Here is a 24,082-nt window from a genome sequence, read left to right as displayed (position 1 = left end):
TGTCGTTGTCAAACTTTCAAACTTTGCGCCTATATAAGTCTCGGTATGCTAGGTTCACAAAAAGTGTTTTTCAATCTAGACAAGAACTTGGTCAAACGAAATGAGGGCAAAAGTAGGACTGTATTAATCCTAGTAGGTTCTGAAAGAGAAGGAATTTTTGATCTGGGTTTTCTACGGAAAAAAAAGTACTCATGTCGTTGTCAAATTATGCTCCTATATAAGTCTCGGTATGCTAGGTTCACAAAAAGCGTTTTTCAATCTAGTCAAGGACTTGTTCAAATGAAATGAGGTCTAGAGTTTTGATCTGGGGTGGCTTCGAAAGAAGTACTCATGTCGTTGTCAAATTTTGCCCTAAAAAAATTGTCGGTATGCAGGTTCACAAAAAGTGTTTTTCAATCTAGTCATGAACTTGTTCAAATGAAATGACGACAAGAGTTCGAGTGTATGCATCCTAGTAGGCTCTGAAACAGAAGGAATTTCTGATCTGGCTTTTCTAATGAAAAAGTATTCATGTCGTTGTCAAATTTTGCGCCTATATAAGTCTCGGTATGATAGGTTCACAAAAAAAGTTTTTCAATCTAGTCAAGGACATGTTCAAATGAAATGAGGTCTAGAGTTTTGATCTGGGGTGGCTTCGGAAAAAGTACTCATGTCGTTGTCAAATTTTGCGCTAAAAAAATTGTCAGTATGCAGGTTCACAAAAAGTGTTTTTGAATCTAGTCTTGAACTTGTTCAAATGAAATGACGGCAAGAGTTCGAGTGTATGCATCCTAGTAGGTTCTGAAACAGAAGGAACTTTTGATCTGGATTTTCGACAAAAAAATACTCATGTCGTTGTCGAATTTTGCGCCTATATAAGTCTCGGTATGCTAGGTTCACAAAAAGTGTTTTTTTTTCAATCTAGTCCAGAACTTGTTCAAACGAAATGAGGACAAAAGTATGATTGTATGCATCCTAGTAGGTTCTGAAAGAGTAGGAATTTTTGATCTGGGTTTTCTACGAAAAAAAGTACTCATGTCGTTGTCAATTTTTGCGCCTATATAAGTCTCGGTATGCTAGGTTCACAAAAAGTGTTTTTCAATCTAGTCAAGGACTTGTCCAAATGAAATGAGGTCTAGAGTGCTAGTGTAATCATCCTAATAGTTTCTTTAACAGAAGGAATTTTTGATTTGGGGTGGCTTCGAAAAAAGTACTCATGTCGTTGTCAAATTTTGCGCTAAAAAATTGTCGGTATGCAGGTTCACAAAAAGTGTTTTTCAACCTAGTAATGAACTTGTTCAAATGAAATGACGGCAAGAGTTCGAGTGTATCCATCCTAGTAGGTTCTGAAACAGAAGGAATTTTTGATGTGGGTTTTCTACGAAAAAAAGTACTCATGTCGTTGTCAAATTTTGCGTCTGTATAAGTCTCGGTTTGCAGGTTAACAAAAAGTGTTTTTCAAACTAGTCAAGAACTTTTTCAAATGAAATGATGGCAAGAGTGGAATTTTTGATCTGGGTTTTCTACGAAAAAAGTACTCATGTTGTTGTCAAATTTTCAAATTTTGCGTCTATGTAAGTCTCGGTATGCTAGGTTCACAAAAAATGTTTTTCATTCTAGTCAAGGACTTGTTCAAATGAAATGAGGTCTAGAGTGTAATCATCCTAATAGTTTCTTAAACAGAAGGAATTTTTGATCTGGGGTGGCTTCGAAAAAAGTATTCATGTCGTTGTCATCTTTTGCGCTTAAAAAATTTTCGGTATGCAGGTTCACAAAAAGTGTTGTTCAAACTAGTCAAGAACTTGTTCGAATGAAATGATGGCAAGAGTTCGAGTGTATGCATCCTAGTAGGTTCTGAAACAGAAGGAATTTTTGATCCGGGTTTTCTACGAAAAAAGAGCTCATGTCGTTGTCGAATTTTGAAATTTTGCGTCTATATAAGTCTCGGTATGCTAGGTTCACAAAAAGTATTTTTCAATCCAGACAAGAACTTGTTCAAACGAAATGAGGGCAAAAGTAGGATTGTATTCATCCTAGTAGGTTTTGAAAGAGAAGGAATTTTTGATATGGGTTTATACAAAAAAAAGTGCTCATGTCGTTGTCAAATTTTGCGCCTATATAAGTCTCGGTATGCTAGGTTCACAAAAAGTGTTTTCAATCTAGTCAAGGACTTGTTAAATGAAATGAGGTCTAGAGTTTTGATCTGGCGTGGCTTGGAAAAAATTACTCATGTCGTTGTCAAATTTTGCCCTAATAAAATTGTCGGTATGCAGGTCGGTCGGCAATACGAAAAAAGTACTAAGGTTGTAAAATTTTCCGCTCAAAAAGCAGTCGACATGCAGGTTCACAAAAAGTGTTTTTCAATCTAGTCAGGAACTTATTCAAATGAAATGAGGGCAAGAGTAGGTGTGTATGAATCGTAGCAGGTTCTGAAACAGAAGGAAGTTTTGATCTGGGTTGTTTACAAAAAAAGTACTCATGTTGTTGTCAGATTTTGCGCTCAAAAAGTGTCAGTATGCCCTTTCACGAAAGGTGTTTTTTTCAATCTAGTCAAAAACTTGTTCAAATGAAATGAGGGCAAGAGTATGCATGTATGCATCCTAGTAGGTTCTGAAACAGAAGGATATTTTGATTTGGGTTTTTTACGAAAAAAAAATACTCATGCCGTTGTCAAATTTTGCGCTCAAAAAAGTGTCGGTATCCAGGTCCACAAAAAAGTGTTTTCCAATCTAGTCAACAACTTGTCCAAATGAATTGAGGGCTAGCGTAGGAGTGTCTGCATCCTAGTAAGCTCTGAAACAGAAGGAATTTTTTATCTGGTTTGTTTACGAAAAAAATACTTTGCTCTCAAAAAAGTGCCGGTATCCAGTTTAACGATACGCTTCCTTGTAGGTACTGAAACAGAAGGATTTTTTGATCTGGGTTGTTCAAGAAAAAATACTTATGTCGTTGTCAATTTTTGCGCTCAAAACTTGTCGGTATGCAGTATCACGAAAAGTGTTTTTCAATCTAGTCAAGGAATTGTTCAAATGGAATGAGGGCTAGAATAAGAGTGTATGCTCCCCAGTAGTCTCTGAAAAAGAAAAAAAAATTGTTCTGGGTTGTCTTGGAAAAATTTACTCATGTCGTTGCCAAATTCTGCGAAAAATTCACTCCTCATGTTGTCAAATTTTGCGCTGAAAAAATTGTCGGTATGCAGTCTCACGAAAAGTGTTCCTCGAAATAGGCAAGAACTTGTTCAAATGAAATAAGGGCTAGAGTAGGAGATTACTCGTCCTAGTAGGTCCTGAAATAGAATGAATTTTTGATCGGGTTGGCTAAGAAAAAAAGTCTTCATGTCGTTGTCAAACTTTGCGCTCAAAAAAGTATCGGCATGCAGTTTCACGAAAAATGTTCTTCAATATAGTCAAGAACTTGTTCAATGTTCAATTGAAATGAGGGCTAGAGTGGGAGTGTATGCATCCTGTTAGGTTCTTAAACAGAAGGAATTTTTGATCTGGGTTGTCTACGAAAAAAGAACTTATGGCGTTGTCAAATTTTGCGCTCAAAAATGTGTCGGTATGCAGTTTGACGAAAAGTGTTCTTCAATATAGTCAAGAACTTGTTCAAATGCAATGAGGGCTAGGGTAGGAGTTTACTCATCCTTATAGGTTCTGAAATAGAATGAATTTTTGATCTGGGTTGCCTACGAAAAAAAGTATTCATGTCGTTGTCAAACTTTGAGCTCGAAAAAGTGTGGGTATGCAGTTTCACAAAAAGTGTTTCATCAATCTAGTCAAGGACTTGTTCAAATGAAATGAGGGCTTGTGTAGCAGTGTACGCTTCCTACTAGGTACTGAAACAGAAGGATTTTTTTGATCTGGGTTGTTCACGAAAAAAATACTCATGTCGTTGTCAATTTTTGCGCTCAAAAATTGTCGGTATGCAGTATCACGAAAAGTCCTTTTCAATCTAGTCAAGAAATTGTTCAATTGAAATGAAGGCTAGTGTAGGAGTGTAGACTTCCTAGTAGGTAATGACACAGAAGGAATTTTTGATCTGGGTTGTTCTCGAATAGAATCCTCATGTCGTTATCAATTTTTGCTCTCAATAATTTTCGGTATGCAGTATCACGAAAAGTGTTTTTCAATCTAGTCAAGGACTTGTTCAAATGAAATGTGGGCTAGAATAAGAGTGTATGCTTCCCAGTAGGCTCTGAAGAAGAAAAAAAAGATCTGGGTCATCTACGAAAAATTCACTCCTCATGTTGTCAAATTTTGCGCTGAAAAAATTGTCGGTATGCAGTCTCACGAAAAGTGTTCCTCGAAATAGGCAAGAACTTGTTCAAATGAAATAAGGGCTAGAGTAGGAGATTACTCATCCTAGTAGGTCCTGAAATAGAATGAATTTTTGATCGGGTTGGCTAAGAAAAAAAGTCTTCATGTCGTTGTCAAACTTTGCGCTCAAAAAAGTGTCGGTATGCAGTTTCACAAAAAATGTTTCATCAATCTAGTCAAGGACTTGTTCAAATGAAATGAGGGCTAGAGTAGGAGTGTACTGATCGTAGTAGGTTCTGAAATAGAATGAGTTTTTGATCGGGTTGGCTACGAAAAAAAGTATTCATTTCGTTGTCAAACTTTGCCCTCAAAAATGTGTCGGTATGCAGTTTCACAAAAAGTGTTTCATCAATCTAGTCAAGGACTTGTTCAAATGAATGAGGGCTAGTGTAGGATTGTACGCTTCCTAGTAGGTACTGAAACAAAAGGATTTTTTTATTTGGGTTGTTCACGAAAAAAAATAGTCATGTCGCTGTCAATTTTTGCGCTCAAAAATTGTCGGTATGCAGTATCACGAAAAGTGCTTTTCAATCTACTCAAGAACTTGTTCAAATAAAATGAAGGCTAGTGTAGGAGTGTACGCTTCCTAGTAGGTAATGAAACGGAAGGAATTTTTGATCTGGTTTGTTCTCGAAAAGAATTCCTCATGTCGTTGTCAATTTTTGCGCTCAATAATTTTCGGTATGCAGTATCACGAATAGTGTTTTTCAATCTAGTCAAGGAATTGTTCAAATGAAATGTGGGCTAGAATAAAAGTGTATGCTTCCCAGTAGGCCCTGAAAAAGAAAAAAAATGATCTGGGTCATCTACGAAAAATTCACTCATCATGTTGTCAAATTTTGCGCTGAAAAAATTGTCGGTATGCAGTTTCACGAAAAGTGTTCTTCAATATAGGCAAGAACTTGTTCAAATGAAATGAGGGATGGAATAGGAGTGTACTCAACCTATTAGGTTCTGAAAAAAAAAACGAATTCTTGATCGGGTTGGCTACGAAAAAAAAGTGTTCATGTCGTTGTCAAAATTTGCGCTCAAAAATATGTCGGTATGCAGTTTCACAAAAATTGTTTCATCAATCTAGTCAAGGAATTGTTCAAAAGAAATGCGGGCTAGAATAAGAGTGTATGCTTCCCAGTAGGCTCTGAAAAAGAAAAAAAAATGACCTGGGTCATCTACGAAAAATTCACTCATCATGTTGTCAAATTTTGCGCTGAAAAAATTGTCGGTATGCAGTTTCACGAAAAGTGTTCTTCGATATAGGCAAGAACTTGTTCAAATGAAATGAGGGATGGAGTAGGAGTGTACTCATCCTAGTAGGTTCTGAAAAAAAAATGAATTCTTGATCGGGTTGGCTACGAAAAAAAGTGTTTTGCGCTCAAAAATATGTCGGTATGCAGTTTCACAAAAAGTGTTTCATCAATCTAGTCAAGGACTTGTTCAAATGAATGAGGACCAATGAAAGAGTGTACGCTTCCTAGTAGGTAATGAAACAGAAGGACTTTTTTGATCTGGGTTGTTCACGAAAAAATACTCATGTCGTTGTCAATTTTTGCGCTCAAAAATGGTCGGTATGCAGTATCACGAAAAGTATTTTTCAATCTAGTCGAACACTTGTTCAATTGAAATGAGGGCTACTGTAGGAGTGTACGCTTCCTAGTAGGTAATGAAACAGAAGGAGTTTTTGATCTGGGTTGCTCTCGAAAAGAATTCCTCATGTCGTTGTCAGTTTTTGCGCTCAATAATTTTCGGTATGCAGTATCACGAAAAGTGTTTTTCAATCTAGTCAAGGAATTGTTCAAATGAAATGCGGGCTAGAATAAGAGTGTATGCTTCCCAGTAGGCTCTGAAAAGGAAAGAAAATGATCTGGGTCATCTACGAAAAATTCATTCATCATGTTGACAAATTTTGCGCTGAAAAAATTGTCGGTATGCAGTTTCACGAAAAAAGTTCTTCAATATATTCATTCTTCAATATATTCATTCCTAGTAGGTACTGAAACAGAAGGAATTTTTGATCTGGGTTGTTCACGAAAAGAATCCTCATGTCGTTGTCAATTTTTGCGCTGAATAATTTTTGGTATGCAGTATCACGAAAAGTGTTTTTCAATCTAGACAAAGACTTGTTGAAATGAAATGATGGCTAGTGTAGGTGTGTACGCTTCCTAGAATGGACTGAAACAGAAAGAATTTTTGATCTGGCTTGTTCACGAAAAGAATCCTCATGTCGTTGTCAATTTTTGCGCACAAAAATTTTCGGTATGCAGTATAAAGAGAAGTGTTTTTCAGTCCATTCAAGGACTTGTTCAAATGAAATGAGGGCTATAATAGGAGTGTATGCTTCCCAGTAGGCTCTGAAAAAAAATGTTCCGGTTTGTCTAGGAAAAATTTGCTCAAGTCGTTGCCAAACTTTGCGCTCAAAAACGTGTCGGTATGCAGTTTCGCAAAAATTGTTTTATCAATCTAGTGAAGGACTTTTTCAAATGAAATGAGGGCTAGTGTAGGAGTGTACGTTTCCTAGGAGGTACTGAAACAGAAGGAATTTTTTGTGATCTGGGTTGTTCACGAAAAAAAATACTCATGTCGTTGTCAATTTTTGCGCTCAAAAAATGTCGGTATGCAGTATCACGAAAAGTGTTCTTCAACCTAGTCAAAGACTTGTTCAAGTGAAATGAGGGCTAGAGTAGGAGGGTACTCATCCTAGAAGGTTCTGAAACGGAAGGAATTTTTTATTTGGGTTTTTCACGAATAAAATCCTCATGTCGTTGTCAGTTTTTGCGCTCAAAAATTTTCGGTATGCAGTATCACGAAAAGTGTTTTTCAATCCAGTCAAGGAATTGTTCAAATGAAATGACGGCTAGAATAGGAGTGTATGCTTCCTAGGAGGTACTGAAACAGAAGGATTTTTTTAATCTGGGTTGCTCACGATAAAAATACTCACGTCGTTGTCAATTTTTGCGCTCAAAAATTGTCGGTATGGAGTATCACGAAAAGTGTTTTTCAATCTAGTCAAGAACTTGTTCAAATGAAATGAGGGTTAGAGAAGGAGTGTACTCATTCTATTAGGTTCTGAAATAAAATGAATTCTTGATCGGGATGGCTACGAAAAAAAATTGTTCATGTCGTTGTCAATTTTTGCGCTCGAAAATTTTCGGTATGCAGTATCACGAAAAGTATTTTTCAATCTAGTCAAGAACTTGTTCAAATGAAGTGAGGGCTAAGTGTTGGAGTGTACGCTTCCTAGTAGGTACTGAAACAGAGGGAATTTTTGATCTGGGTTGTTCACGAAAAGAATCCTCATGTCGTTGTCAATTTTTGCGCTGAATAATTTTTGGTATGCAGTAGCACGAAAAGTGTTTTTCAATCTAGACAAAGACTTGTTCAAATGAAATGAGGGCTAGTGTAGGTGTGTATGCTTCCTAGTATGGACTGAAACAGAAAGATTTTTTGATCTGGCTTGTTCACGAAAAGAATCCTCATGTCGTTGTCAATTTTTGCGCACAAAAATTTTCGGTATGCAGTATAAAGAGAAGTGTTTTTCAATCCATTCAAGGACTTGTTCAAATGAAATGAGGGCTATAATAGGAGTGTATGCTTCCCAGTAGGCTCTGAAAAAAAATGTTCCGGTTTGTCTAGGAAAAATTTGCTTAAGTCGTTGCCAAACTTTGCGCTCAAAAACGTGTCGGTATGCAGTTTCGCAAAAATTGTTTCATCAATCTAGTCAAGGACTTTGTCAAATGAAATGAGGGCTAGTGTAGGAGTGTACGTTTCCTAGGAGGTACTGAAACAGAAGGAATTTTTTGTGATCTGGGTTGTTCACGAAAAAAATACTCGTGTCGTTGTCAATTTTTGCGCTCAAAAATTGTCGGTATGCAGTATCACGAAAAGGGTTCTTCAACCTAGTCAAAGACTTGTTCAAATGAAATGAGGGCTAGAGTAGGAGGGTACTCATCCTAGAAGGTTCTGAAACGGAAGGAATTTTTTATTTGGGTTTTTCACGAATAAAATCCTCATGTCGTTGTCAGTTTTTGCGCTCAAATATTTTCGGTATGCAGTATCACGAAAAGTGTTTTTCAATCCAGTCAAGGAATTGTTCAAATGAAATGACGGCTAGAATAGGAGTGTATGCTTCCCAGTTGGCTCTGAAGAAAAAAAATTGTTCCCGGTTGTCTAGGAAAAATTTTCTCATGTCGTTGCCGAACTTTGCGCTCAAAAAAGTGTCGGTACGCACTTTCGGAAAAAGTGTTCCATCAATCTAGTCAAGGACTTGTTCAAATGAAATGAGGGCTAGTGTAGGAGTGTACGCTTCCTAGGAGGTACTGAAACAGAAGGATTTTTTAAATCTGGGTTGCTCACGAAAAAAATACTCACGTCGTTGTCAATTTTTGCGCTCAAAAATTGTCGGTATGGAGTATCACGAAAAGTGTTTTTCAATCTAGTCAAGAACTTGTTCAAATGAAATGAGGGTTAGAGTAGGAGGGTACTCATCCTAGAAGGTTCTGAAATAGAAAAAAATTTTCGATCTGGGTTGTCTACGAATAAAAGTATTCAATTCGTTGTCAAACTTTGTGCTCAAAAATTGTCGGTATGCTGTATCACGAAAAGTGTTCTTCAATCTAGTCAAAGACTTGTTCAAATGAAATGAGGGCTAGAGTGGGAGTGTATTCATCCTATTAGGTTCCTAAACAGAAGGAATTTTTGTTCTGGATTGTCTACGAAAAAAGAACTTATGTCGTTGTCAATTTTTGCGCTCAAAAAAGTGTCGGCATGCAGTTTCACGAAAAATGTTCTTCAATCTAGTCAAGGACTTGTTCAAATGAAATGAGGGCCAAAATAAGAGTGTATGATTCCCATCAGGCTGTGAAAAAAACTGTTCTGGGTTGTCTAGGAAAAATTTACTAATGTCGTTGCCAAGCTTTGCGCTCAAAAAGTGTCGGTATGCAGTTTCACAAAAAGTGTTTCATCAATCTAGCCCAGGACCTGTTCAAATGAAATTAGGGCTAGTGTGGGAGTGTACACTTCCTACTGAAACAGAAGCAATATTTTGATCTGGGTTGTTCACGAAAAAAAAATACTCATGTCGTTGTCAATTTTCGCGCTCAAAAATTGTCGGTATTCAGTATCACGAAAAATGTTTTTCAATCTAGTCAAGGACTTGTTCAAATGAAATGAGGACTAGAGTGGGAGTGTATGCATCCTATTAGGTTCTTAAACAGAAGGAATTTTTGATCTGGATTGTCTAAGAAAAAAGAACTTAGGTCGTTGTCAAATTTTGAGCTTAAAAAAGTGTCGGCATGCACTTTCACGAAAAGTGTTCTTCAATAAAGTCAAGATTTTGTTCACTTGAAATGAGGGCAAGAGTAGGAGTGTACTCATGCTCGTAGGTTCTGAAATAGAACGAATTTTTGATCTGGGTTATCTACGAAAAATTCACTCATGTCGTTGTCAAACTTTGCGCTCAAAAAAGTGTCGGCATGCAGTTTCACAAAAAGTGTTTCATCAATCTAGTCAAGGATTTGTTCAAATGAAATAAGGGCTAGTGTAGGAGTATACGCTTCCTAGCAGGTACTGAAACAGAAGGTTTTTTTATCTGCGTTGTTCACAAAAAATTCACTCAGGTCGTTGTCAAATTTTGCGCTCAAAAAAGTGTCGGTATGCAGTTTCACAAAATTGTTTCATTAATCTAGTCAAGGAAATGTTCAAATGAAATGGAGGCTAGTGTAGGAGTGTACGTTTCCTAGTAGGTACTGAAACAGAAGTTTTTTATCTGCGTTCTTCACAAAAAATTCACCTAGGTCGTTGTCAAATTTTGCGCTCAAAAAAGTTTCGGAATGCAGTTTCACGAAAAATGTTCTTCAATCTAGTCAAGAAACTTTCAAATGAAAAGAGGGCTAGAGTAGGAGTGTAATCATCCTAGTAGGTTCTGAAGTAAAAATAATTTTTGACCGGGGTTGGCTACGAAAAAAAGTATTCATGTCGTTGCCAAATTTTAAACTCAAAAAAGTGTCGGTTTGCAGTTTCACAAAAAGTGTCTCATCAATCTAGTCACGGACTTGTTCAAATGAAATGAGGGCTAGTGTAGGAGTATAGGCTTCCTAGTAGGTACTGAAACAGAAGGATTTTTTTTTATCTGGGTTGTTTATGAAAAAAATACTCATGTCGTTGTCAATTTTTGCGCCCAAAAATTGTCGGTATGCAGTATCACGAAAAGTTTTTTTTCAATCTAGTCAAGAACTTGTTCAAAAGAAATGATGGCTAGAGTAGGAGTGTAATCATCCTAGTAAGTTCTGAAATAGAAGGATTTTTTCATCTGGGTTGTCTACGAAAAAAGTATTCATGTCGTTGTCAAACTTTGCGCTCAAAAATTGTCGGTATGCAGTATCACGAAAAGTGTTTTTCATTCTAATCAAAGACTTGTTCAAATGAAATAAGAGCTAATGAAGGAGTGTACGCTTCCTAGTGGGTACTGAAACAGAAGGAATTTTCGATCTGGGTTGTTCACGAAAAAAATCTTCAAGTAGTTGTCAATTTTTTGCGCTCAAAAATTGTCGGTATGCAGTATCACGAAAAGTCTTTTTCAATCTAGTCAAGGACTTGTTCAAATGAAATGCGGGCTAGAATAAGAGTGTATGATTCCCAATAGGCTCTGAAAAAGAAAAAAAAATGATCCGGGCCATCTACGAAAAATTCACTCATCATGTTGTCAAATTTTGCGCTGAAAAAATTATCGGTATGCAGTTTCACGAAAAGTGTTATTCAATATAGGCAAGAACTTGTTCAAATGAAATGAGGACAAGAGTAGGAGTGTACTCATCCCAGTAGAATCTGAAATAGAAGAAATTTCTGATCTGGGTTGGCTACGAAAAAAAAGTATTCATGTCGCTGTCAAACTTTGTGCTCAAAAAAGTGTCGGTATGCAGTTTCACAAGATTGTTTCATCAACCTAGTCGAGGAATTGTTCAAATGAAATGAAGGCTAGTGTAGGAGTGTACGCTTTCTAGTAGGCACTGAAACAGAAAAATTTTTTTTCTGAGTTGTTCACGAAAAATTCACTCATGTCGTTGTCAAGTTTTGCGCTCAAAAAATGTCTGTATGCAGTATCACGAAAAGTGTCCTTCAATCTAGTCAAGAACTTGTTCAAATGAAAAGAAGGCTAGAGTAGGAGTGTACTCATCCTAGTAGGTTCTGAAATAGAAAGAATTTTTGACCGGGGTTGGCTACGAAAAAAAGTATTTATGTCGTTGCCAAAATTTACGCTCAAAAAAGTGTCGGTATGCAGTTTCACAAAAAGTGTTTCATTAATCTAGTCAAGGACTTGTTCAAATGAAATGAGGGCTAGTGTAGGAGTGTACGCTCCCTAGTAGGTACTGAAACAGAAGTTTTTTTGATCTAGGTTGTTTATGAAAAAAAATACTCATGTCGTTGTCAATTTTTGCGCTCAAAAATTGTCGGTATGCAGTATCACAAAAAGTCTTTTTCAATCTAGTCATGAACTTGTTCAAATGAAATGATGGCTAGAGTAGGAGTGTAACCATCCTAGTAAGTTCTGAAATAGAAGGATTTTTTGATCTGGGTTGTCTACGAAAAAAGTATTCATGTCGTTGTCAAACTTTGCGCTCAAAAATTGTCGGTACGCAGTATCACGAAAAGTGTTTTTCAATCTAATCAAAGACTTGTTCAAATGAAATAAGAGCTCGTGAAGGAGTGTACGCTTCCTAGTAGGTACTGAAACAGAAGGAATTTTCGATCTGGGTTGTTCACAAAAAAAATCTTCAAGTCGTTGTCAATTTTTTGCGCTCAAAAATTGTCGGTATGCAGTATCAAGAAAAGTCTTTTTCAATCTAGTCAAGGACTTGTTCAAATAAAATGCGGGCTAGAATAAGAGTGTATGCTTCCCAATAGGCTCTGAAAAAGAAAAAAAAATGATCCGGGCCATCTACGAAAAATTCACTCATCATGTTGTCAAATTTTGCGCTGAAGAAAATTATCGGTATGCAGTTTCACGAAAAGTGTTCTTCAATATAGGCAAGAACTTGTTCAAATGAAATGAGGACAAGAGTAGGAGTGTACTCATCCTAGTAGAATCTGAAATAGAAGGAATTTCTGATCTGGGTTGGCTACGAAAAAAAGTATTCATGTCGCTGTCAAACTTTGTGCTCAAAAAAGTGTCGGTATGCAGTTTCACAAAATTGTTTCATCAACCTAGTCGAGGAATTGTTCAAATGAAATGAAGGCTAGTGTAGGAGTGTACGCTTTCTAGTAGGTACTGAAACAGAAAAAAATATTTTTATCTGAGTTGTTCACGAAAAATTCACTCATGTCGTTGTCAAGTTTTGCGCTCAAAAAATGTCTGTATGCAGTATCACGAAAAGTGTTCTTCAATCTAGTCAAGAACTTGTTCAAATGAAAAGAGGGCTAGAGTAGGAGTGTACTTATCCTAGTAGGTTCTGAAATATAAAGAATTTTTGACCGGGGTTGGCTACGAAAAAAAGTATTCATGTCGTTGCCAAAGTTTACGCTCAAAAAAGTGTCGGTATGCAGTTTCACAAAAAGTGTTTCATCAATCTAGTCAAGGACTTGTTCAAATGAAATGAGGGCTAGTGTAGGAGTGTACGCTACCTAGTGGGCACTGAAACAGAAGTTTTTTTTATCTAGGTTGTTTATGAATAAAAATACTCATGTCGCTGTCAATTTTTGCACTCAAAAATTGTCGGTATGCAGTATCACAAAAAGTCTTTTTCAATCTTGTCAAGAACTTGTTCAAATGAAATGTGGACAAGAGTAGGAAAGTACTCTTCTTAGTAGGTTCTGAAATAGAAGGAATTTTTGATCTGGGTTGGCTACGAAAAAAAGTATTCATGTCGCTGTCAAACTTTGTGCTCAAAAATGTCGGTATGCAGTTTTACAAAATTGTTTCATTAATCTAGTCGAGGAATTGTTCAAATGGAATGAGGGCTAGTGTAGGAGTGTACGCTCCCTAGTAGGTACTGAAACAGAAGTTTTTTTTATCTAGGTTGTTTATGAAAAAAAATACTCATGTCGCTGTCAATTTTTGCACTCAAAAATTGTCGGTATGCAGTATCACAAAAAGTCTTTTTCAATCTTGTCAAGAACTTGTTCAAATGAAATGAGGACAAGAGTAGGAAAGTACTCTTCTTAGTAGGTTCTGAAATAGAAGGAATTTTTGATCTGGGTTGGCTACGAAAAAAAGTATTCATGTCGCTGTCAAACTTTGTGCTCAAAAATGTCGGTATGCAGTTTTACAAAATTGTTTCATTAATCTAGTCGAGGAATTGTTCAAATGGAATGAAAGCTAGTGTAGGAGTGTACTCATCCTAGTAGGTTCTGAAATAGAAAGAATTTTTGACCGGGGTTGGCTACGAAAAAAGTATTCATGTCGTTGCCAAAATTTACGCTCAAAAAAGTGTCGGTATGCAGTTTCACAAAAAGCGTTTCATCAATCTAGTCAAGGACTTGTTCAAATGGAATGAGGGCTAGTGTAGGAGTGTACGCTCCCTAGTAGGTACTGAAACAGAAGTTTTTTTATCTAGGTTGTTTATGAAAAAAAATACTCATGTCGTTGTCAATTTTTGCGCTCAAAAATTGTCGGTATGCAGTATCACAAAAAGTCTTTTTCAATTTAGTCATGAACTTGTTCAAATGAAATGATGGCTAGAGTAGGAGTGTAATCATCCTAGTAAGTTCTGAAATAGAAGGATTTTTTGATCTGGGTTGTCTACGAAAAAAGTATTCATGTCGTTGTCAAACTTTGCGCTCAAAAATTGTCGGTACGCAGTATCACGAAAAGTGTTTTTCAATCTAATCAAAGACTTGTTCAAATGGAATGAGGGCTAGTGTAGGAGTGTACGCTCCCTAGTAGGCACTGAAACAGAATTTTTTTATCTAGGTTGTTTATGAAAAAAAATACTCATGTCGCTGTCAATTTTTGCACTCAAAAATTGTCGGTATGCAGTATCACAAAAAGTCTTTTTCAATCTTGTCAAGAAATTGTTCAAATGAAATGTGGACAAGAGTAGGAAAGTACTCTTCTTAGTAGGTTCTGAAATAGAAGGAATTTTTGATCTGGGTTGGCTACGAAAAAAAGTATTCATGTCGCTGTCAAACTTTGTGCTCAAAAATTTCGGTATGCAGTTTTACAAAATTGTTTCATTAATCTAGTCGAGGAATTGTTCAAATGGAATGAGGGCTAGTGTAGGAGTGTACGCTCCCTAGTAGGTACTGAAACAGAAGTTTTTTTATCTAGGTTGTTTATGAAAAAAAATACTCATGTCGCTGTCAATTTTTGCACTCAAAAATTGTCGGTATGCAGTATCACAAAAAGTCTTTTTCAATCTTGTCAAGAACTTGTTCAAATGAAATGAGGACAAGAGTAGGAAAGTACTCTTCTTAGTAGGTTCTGAAATAGAAGGAATTTTTGATCTGGGTTGGCTACGAAAAAAAGTATTCATGTCGCTGTCAAACTTTGTGCTCAAAAATGTCGGTATGCAGTTTTACAAAATTGTTTCATTTGTCTAGTCGAGGAATTGTTCAAATGGAATGAAGGCTAGTGTAGGAGTGTACTCATCCTAGTAGGTTCTGAAATAGAAAGAATTTTTGACCGGGGTTGGCTACGAAAAAAAGTATTCATGTCGTTGCCAAAATTTACGCTCAAAAAAGTGTCGGTATGCAGTTTCACAAAAAGCGTTTCATCAATCTAGTCAAGGACTTGTTCAAATGGAATGAGGGCTAGTGTAGGAGTGTACGCTCCCTAGTAGGTACTGAAACAGAAGTTTTTTTTGATCTAGGTTGTTTATGAAAAAAAATACTCATGTCGTTGTCAATTTTTGCGCTCAAAAATTGTCGGTATGCAGTATCACAAAAAGTCTTTTTCAATTTAGTCATGAACTTGTTCAAATGAAATGATGGCTAGAGTAGGAGTGTAATCATCCTAGTAAGTTCTGAAATAGAAGGATTTTTTGATCTGGGTTGTCTACGAAAAAAGTATTCATGTCGTTGTCAAACTTTGCGCTCAAAAATTGTCGGTACGCAGTATCACGAAAAGTGTTTTTCAATCTAATCAAAGACTTGTTCAAATGAAATAAGAGCTAGTGAAGGAGTGTACGCTTCCTAGTAGGTACTGAAACAGAAGGAATTTTCGATCTGGGTTGTTCACAAAAAAAATCTTCAAGTCGTTGTCAATTTTTTGCGCTCAAATATTGTCGGTATGCAGTATCAAGAAAAGTCTTTTTCAATCTAGTCAAGGACTTGTTCAAATGAAATGCGGGCTAGAATAAGAGTGTATGCTTCCCAATAGGCTCTGAAAAAGAAAAAAAAATGATCCGGGCCACCTACGAAAAATTCACTCATCATGTTGTCAAATTTTGCGCTGAAAAAAATTATCGGTATGCAGTTTCACGAAAAGTGTTCTTCAATATAGGCAAGAACTTGTTCAAATGAAATGAGGACAAGAGTAGGAGTGTACTCATCCTAGTAGAATCTGAAATAGAAGGAATTTCTGATCTGGGTTGGCTACGAAAAAAAGTATTCATGTCGCTGTCAAACTTTGTGCTCAAAAAAGTGTCGGTATGCAGTTTCACAAAATTGTTTCATCAACCTAGTCGAGGAATTGTTCAAATGAAATGAAGGCTAGTGTAGGAGTGTACGCTTTCTAGTAGGTACTGAAACAGAAAAAAAAATTTTTTATCTGAGTTGTTCACGAAAAATTCACTCATGTCGTTGTCAAGTTTTGCGCTCAAAAAATGTCTGGATGCAGTATCACGAAAAGTGTTCTTCAATCTAGTCAAGAACTTGTTCAAATGAAAAGAGGGCTAGAGTAGGAGTGTACTCATCCTAGTAGGTTCTGAATTATAAAGAATTTTTGACCGGGGTTGGCTACGAAAAAAAGTATTCATGTCGTTGCCAAAGTTTACGCTCAAAAAAGTGTCGGTATGCAGTTTCACAAAAAATGTTTCATCAATCTAGTCAAGGACCTGTTCAAATGAAATGAGGGCTAGTGTAGGAGTGTACGCTCCCTAGTAGGCACTGAAACAGAAGTTTTTTATCTAGGTTGTTTATGAAAAAAAATACTCATGTCGTTGTCAATTTTTGCGCTCAAAAATTGTCGGTATGCAGTATCACAAAAAGTCTTTTTCAATCTTGTCAAGAACTTGTTCAAATGAAATGAGGACAAGAGTATGAAGGTACTCTTCTTAGTAGGTTCTGAAATAGAATGAATTTTTGATCTGGGTTGGCTACGAAAAAAAGTATTCATGTCGCTGTCAAACTTTGTGCTCAAAAATGTCGGTATGCAGTTTTACAAAATTGTTTCATCAATCTAGTCGAGGAATTGTTCAAATGGAATGAGGGCTACTGTAGGAGTGTACGCTCCATAGTAGGTACTGAAACAGAAGTTTTTTTTGATCTAGGTTGTTTATGAAAAAAAATACTCATGTCGTTGTCAATTTTTGCGCTCAAAAATTGTCGGTATGCAGTATCACAAAAAGTCTTTTTCAATTTAGTCATGAATTTGTTCAAATGGAATGATGGCTAGAGTAGGAGTGTAATCATCCTAGTAAGTTCTGAAATAGAAGGATTTTTTGATCTGGGTTGTCTACGAAAAAAGTATTCATGTCGTTGTCAAACTTTGCGCTCAAAAATTGTCGGTACGCAGTATCACGAAAAGTGTTTTTCAATCTAATCAAAGACTTGTTCAAATGAAATAAGAGCTAGTGAAGGAGTGTACGCTTCCTAGTAGGTACTGAAACAGAAGGAATTTTCGATCTGGGTTGTTCACAAAAAAAATCTTCAAGTCGTTGTCAATTTTTTGCGCTCAAATATTGTCGGTATGCAGTATCAAGAAAAGTCTTTTTCAATCTAGTCAAGGACTTGTTCAAATGAAATGCGGGCTAGAATAAGAGTGTATGCTTCCCAATAGGCTCTGAAAAAGAAAAAAAATGATCCGCGCCACCTACGAAAAATTCACTCATCATGTTGTCAAATTTTGCGCTGAAAAAAATTATCGGTATGCAGTTTCACGAAAAGTGTTCTTCAATATGGGCAAGAACTTGTTCAAATGAAATGAGGACAAGAGTAGGAGTGTACTCATCCTAGTAGAATCTGAAATAGAAGGAATTTCTGATCTGGGTTGGCTACGAAAAAAAGTATTCATGTCGCTGTCAAACTTTGTGCTCAAAAAAGTGTCGGTATGCAGTTTCACAAAATTGTTTCATCAACCTAGTCGAGGAATTGTTCAAATGAAGTGAAGGCTAGTGTAGGAGTGTACGCTTTCTAGTAGGTACTGAAACAGAAAAAAAATTTTTTATCTGAGTTGTTCACGAAAAATTCACTCAAGTCGTTGTTAAGTTTTGCGCTCAAAAAATGTCTGGATGCAGTATCACGAAAAGTGTTCTTCAATCTAGTCAAGAACTTGTTCAAATGAAAAGAGGGCTAGAGTAGGAGTGTACTCATCCTAGTAGGTTCTGAATTATAAAGAATTTTTGACCGGGGTTGGCTACGAAAAAAAGTATTCATGTCGTTGCCAAAGTTTACGCTCAAAAAAGTGTCGGTATGCAGTTTCACAAAAAGTGTTTCATCAATCTAGTCAAGGACTTGTTCAAATGAAATGAGGGCTAGTGTAGGAGTGTACGCTCCCTAGTAGGCACTGAAACAGAAGTTTTTTTTATCTAGGTTGTTTATGAAAAAAAATACTCATGTCGTTGTCAATTTTTGCGCTCAAAAATTGTCGGTATGCAGTATCACAAAAAGTCTTTTTCAATCTTGTCAAGAACTTGTTCAAATGAAATGAGGACAAGAGTATGAAGGTACTCTTCTTAGTAGGTTCTGAAATAGAATGAATTTTTGATCTGGGTTGGCTACGAAAAAAAGTATTCATGTCGCTGTCAAACTTTGTGCTCAAAAATGTCGGTATGCAGTTTTACAAAATTGTTTCATCAATCTAGTCGAGGAATTGTTCAAATGAATTGAAGGCTAGTGTAGGATTGTACGCTTCCTAGTAGGTACTGAAACAGAAGAAATTTGTGATCTGGATTGTTCACGAAAAAAATCTTCAAGTCGTTGTCAATTTTTGCGCTCAAAAATTGTCGGTATGCAGTATCACAAAAAGTCTTTTTCAATCGAGTCAAGAACTTGTTCAAATGAAATGAGGACAAGAGTAGGAGTGTACTCTTCTTAGTAGGTTCTGAAATAGAAAAAATTTTTGACCGGGGTTGGCTACGAAAAAAAGTATTCATGTCGCTGTCAAACTTTGTGCTCAAAAAAGTGTCGGTATGCAGTTTCACAAGAAGTATTTCATCAATCTAGTCGAGGAATTGTTCAAATGAAATGAAGGCTAGTGTAGGAGTGTACGCTTCCTAGTAGGTACTGAAATAGAAGGAATTTGTGATTGGGGCTGTTCACGAAAAAATCTTCAAGTCGTTGTCAATTTTTGCGCTCAAAAATTGTCGGTATGCAGTATCACAAAGTCTTTTTCAATCTAGTCAAGAATTTGTTCAAATGAAATGAGGACAAGAGTAGGAGTGTACTCTTCTTAGTAGGTTCTGAAATAGAAAAAACTTTTGACCGGGGTTGGCTACGAAAAAAAGTATTCATGTCGCTGTCAAACTTTGTGCTCAAAAATGTCGGTATGCAGTTTTACAAAATTGTTTCATCAATCTAGTCGAGGAATTAATCAAAGGAATTGAAGGCTGGTGTAGGAGTGTACGCTTCCTAGTAGGTACTGCAACAGAAGGAATTTGTGATCTGGGTTGTTCACGAAAAAAATCTTCAAGTCGTTGTCAATTTTTGCGCTCAAAAATTGTCGGTATGCAGTATCACAAAAAGTCTTTTTCAATCTAGTCAAGAACTTGTTCAAATGAAATGAGGACAAGAGTAGGAGTGTACTCATCCCAGTGGGTTCTGAAATAGAAAAAAATTTTGACCGGGGTTGGCTACGAAAAAAAAGTATTCATGTCGCTGTCAAAATTTGTGCCAAAAAAAGTGTCGGTATGCAGTTTCACAAAAAGTATTTCATCAATCTAGTCGAGAAATTGTTCAAATGAAATGAACGCTAGTGTAGGAGTGTACGTTTTCTTGTAGGTACTGAAACAGAAAAAATTTGTGATCTGGGTTGTTCACGAAAAAAATCTTCAAGTCGTTGTCATGTTTTGCGCTCAAAAAAGTGTCGGTATGCAGTTTCACGAAAAGTGTTTTTCAATTTAGTCAAGAACTTGTTCAAATGAACAGAGGACTAGAGTAGGTGTGTACTCATCCTAGTGGGTTCTGAAATAGAAAAAAAATTTGACCGGGGTTGGCTACGAAAAAAAAGTATTCATGTCGCTGTCAAACTTTCTGCTAAAAAAAGTGTCGGTATGCAGTTTCACAAAATTGTTTTATCAATCTAGTCGAGGAATTGTTCAAATGAAGTGACGTATAGTGTAGGAGTTTACGCTTTCTAGTAGGTACTGAACAAGGGAGATTTTTTTGTCTGAATTGCTCAAGAAAAATTCACTCATGTCGTTGCCAAACTTTACGCTCAAAAAAGTGCCGGTATGCAGTTTCACAAAAAGTGTTTCATCAATCTAGTCAAGGCTTGTTCAAATGAAAGGAGGCCTAGTGTAGGAGTGTATGCTTTCCAGTAGGTTCTGAGATAGAAAGAACTTTTGACCGGGGTTGGCAACGAAAAAAAGTATTCATGTCGCTGTCAAACTTTGTGCTCAAAAAAGTATCGGTATGCACTTTCACAAAATTGTTTCATCAATCTAGTCGAGGAATTGTTCAAATGAAATGAAGGCTAGTGTGGGAGTGTACGCTTTCTATTAGGTACTGATACAGAAAGAATTTTTTATCTGAGCTGCTCACGAAAAATACACTCATGTCGTTGTCAAGTTTTGCGCTCAAAAAAGGGTCGGTATGCAGTTTCACGAAAAGTGTTCTTCAATTTAGTCTAGAACTTGGTCAAATAAACAGAGGGTTAGAGTAGGAGTGTACTCATCCTAGTAGGTTCTGAAATAGAAACAATTTTTGACCAGGGTTTGCTACGAAAAAAAGTATTCATGTCGCTGTCAAACTTTGTGCTAAAAAAAGTGTCGGTATGCAGTTTCACAAAATTGTTTCATCAATCTAGTCGAGGAATTGTTCAAATGAAATGAAGGCTAGTGTAGGAGTGTACGCTTTCTAGTAGATACTGAAACAGAAAGATTTTTTCATCTGAGTTGCTCACGAAAAATTCACTCATGTCGTTGCCAACCTTTACGCTCAAAAAAGTGTCGGTATGCAGTTTCACAAAAAGTGTTTCATCAATCTAGTCAAGGACTTGTTCAAATAAAATGAGGGTTAGTGTAGGAGTATATGCTTCCTAGTAGGTACTGAAACAGAAGGAATTTTTTTTATCTGAGCTGCTCACGAAAAATACACTCATGTCGTTGTCAAGTTTTGCGCTCAAAAAAGTGTCGGTATGCAGTTTCACGAAAAGTGTTCTTCAATTTGGTCAAGAACTTGGTCAAATGAAATGAGGACAAGAGTAGGACTGTACTCTTCCTAGTAGGCTCTGAAATAGAAAGAATTTTTGACCGGGGTTGGCTACGAAAAAAAGTATTTTTGTCGCAGTCAAACTTTGTGCTCAAAAAAGTGTCGGTATGCAGTTTCACAAAAAATATTTCATCAACCTAGTCGAGGAATTGTTCAAATGAAATGAAGGCTAGTGTAGGAGTGTACGCTTTCTAGTAGGTACTGAATTAGAAATATTTTTTTATCTGTGTTGCTCACGAAAAATTCACTCATGTCGTTTTCAAGTTTTGCGCTCAAAAAAGTGTCGGTATGCAGTTTCACGAAAAGTTTTCTTCAATTTAGTCAAGAACTTGTTCAAATCAAAAGAGGGCTAGAGTAGGAGTGTCCTCATCCTTGTACTTTCTGAAATAGAAAGAGTTTTTGACCGGGGGTGGCTACGAAAAAAAAATATTCATGTCGCTGTTAAGCTTTGTGCTCAAAAAAGTTTCGGTAGGCAGTTTCACAAAAAGTATTTCATCAATCTAGCCGAGGAATTGTTCAAATGAAATGACGGCTAGTGTAGGAGTGTACGCTTTCTAGTAGGTACTGAAACAGAAATATTTTTTTATCTGAGTTGCTCACGAAAAATTCACTCATGTTGTTGTCAAGTTTTGCGCTCAAAAAAGTGTCGGTATGCAGTTTCACGAAAAGTGTTCTTCAATTTAGTCAAGAACTTGTTCAAATGAAAAGAGGGCTAGAGTAGGAGTGTACTCATCCTAGTAAGTTCTGAAATAGAAAGAACTTTTGACCGGGGTTGGCTATGAAAAAAGTATTCATGTCGCTGTCAGACTTTGTGCTCAAAAAAGTGTCGGAATGCAGTTTCACAAAATTGTTTCATCAATCTAGTCGAGCAATCGTTCAAATGAAATGAAGGCTAGTGTAGGAGTGTACGCTTTCTAGTAGATACTGAAACAGAAAGACTTTTTTATCTGAGTTGCTCACGAAAAATTCACTTATGTCGTTGTCAAACTTCACGCTCAAAAAAGTGTTCTTATGCAGTTTCACGAAAAGTGTTTCATCAATCTAGTCAAGGACTTGTTCAAATGAAATGAGGGCTAGTGTAGGAGTGTATGCTTCCTAGTAGGTACTGAAACAGATGGAATTTTTTTATCTGGGTTGTTTATGAAAAAAATACTCATGTCGTTGTCAATTTTTGCGCTCAAAAATTGTCGGTATGCAATATCACGAAAAGTTTTTTTTTCAATCTAGTCAAGAATTTGTTCAAATGAAATGAGGGCTAGAGTAGGAGTGTACTCATCATAGAAAATTCTGAAATAGAAGGAAATTTTGATCTGGGTTGTCTACTAAAAAAAGTATTCATGTCGTTGTCAAACTTTGCGCTCAAAAAAGTGTCGGTAGGCAGTTTCACAAAAAGTGTTTCATCAATCTAGTCAAGCAATGGTTCAAATGAAATGAGGGCTAGTGTAGGAGTGTATGCTTCCTAGTAGGTACTGAAACAGATGGAATTTTTTTTATCTGGGTTGTTTATAAAAAAAATACTCATGTCGTTGTCAATTTTTGCGCTCAAAAATTGTCGGTATGCAATATCACGAAAAGTTTTTTTTTCAATCTAGTCAAGAATTTGTTCAAATGAAATGAGGGCTAGAGTAGGAGTGTACTCATCATAGAAAATTCTGAAATAGAAGGAATTTTTGATCTGGGTTGTCTACTAAAAAAAGTATTCATGTCGTTGTCAAACTTTGCGCTCAAAAAAGTGTCGGTAGGCAGTTTCACAAAAAGTGTTTCATCAATCTAGTCGAGCAATTGTTCAGATGAAATGAAGGCTAGTGTAGGAGTGTAAGCTTTCTAGTAGAAACTGAAACAGAAAGATTTTTTTGTCTGAGTTGCTCACGAAAAATTCACTCATGTCGTTGTCAAACTTCACGCTCAAAAAAGTGTTCTTATGCAGTTTCACAAAAAGTGTTTCATCAATCTAGTCAAGGACTTGTTCAAATGAAATGAGGGCTAGTGTAGGAGTGTATGCTTCCTAGTAGGTACTGAATCAGATGGAATTTTTTTTATCTGGGTTGTTTATGAAAAAAAAACTCATGTCGTTGTCAATTTTTGCGCTCAAAAATTGTCGGTATGCAATATCACGAAAAGTTTTTTTTCAATCTAGTCAAGAATTTGTTCAAATGAAATGAGGGCTAGAGTAGGAGTGTACTCATCATAGAAAATTCTGAAATAGAAGGAATTTTTGATCTGGGTTGTCTACTAAAAAAAGTATTCATGTCGTTGTCAAACTTTGCGCTCAAAAAAGTGTCGGTAGGCAGTTTCACAAAAAGTGTTTCAACAATCTAGTCAAGGAATGGTTCAAATGAAATGAGGGCTAGTGTAGGAGTGTATGCTTCCTAGTAGGTACTGAAACAGGAGAAATTTTTTTATCTGAGTTGCTCACGAAAAAATCACTCATGTCGTTGTCAAGTTTTGCACTCAAAAAAGTGTCGGTATGCAGTTTCACGAAAAGTGTTCTTCAATTTAGTCAAAAACTTGTTCAAATTAAAAGAGGGCTAGAGTAGGAGTGTACTCATCGTAGTTGGTTCTGAAGTAGAAAGAATTTTTGACCGGGGTTGGCTATGAAAAAAGTTTTCATGTCGCTGTCAGACTTTGTGCTCAAAAAAGTGTCGGTATGCAGTTTCACAAAATTGTTTCATCAATCTAGTCGAGCAATTGTTCAGATGAAATGAAGGCTAGTGTAGGAGTGTAAGCTTTCTAGTAGAAACTGAAACAGAAAGATTTTTTTGTCTGAGTTGCTCACGAAAAATTCAATCATGTCGTTGTCAAACTTTACGCTCAAAAAAGTGTTTCATCAATCTAGTCAAGGACATGTTCAAATGAAATGAGGGCTAGTGTAGGAGTGTATGCTTCCTAATAGGTACTGAAAGAGAGGGAATTTTTTTTATCTGAGTTGTTTATGAAAAAAAATACTCATGTCGTTGTCAATTTTTGCGCTCAAAAATTGTCGGTATGCAATATCACGAAAATTTTTTTTTCAATCTAGTCAAGAACTTGTTCAAATGAAATGAGGGCTAGAGTAGGAGTGTACTCATCCTAGAAAATTCTGAAATAGAAGGAAAATTTGATCTGGGTTGTCTACAAAAAAAGTATTCATGTCGTTGTCAAACTTTGCGCTCAAAAAAGTGTCGGTAGGCAGGTTCACAAAAAGTGTTTCATCAATCTAGTCAAGGAATGGTTCAAATGAAATGAGGGCTAGTGTAGGAGTGTATGCTTCCTAGTAGGTACTGAAACAG

Source organism: Convolutriloba macropyga, chromosome 11 (genome assembly GCF_964194025.1).
Source record: "Convolutriloba macropyga chromosome 11, txConMacr16.3, whole genome shotgun sequence".
Taxonomy (NCBI): domain Eukaryota; kingdom Metazoa; phylum Xenacoelomorpha; order Acoela; family Convolutidae; genus Convolutriloba; species Convolutriloba macropyga.
This window is presented reverse-complemented; position numbering follows the sequence as displayed.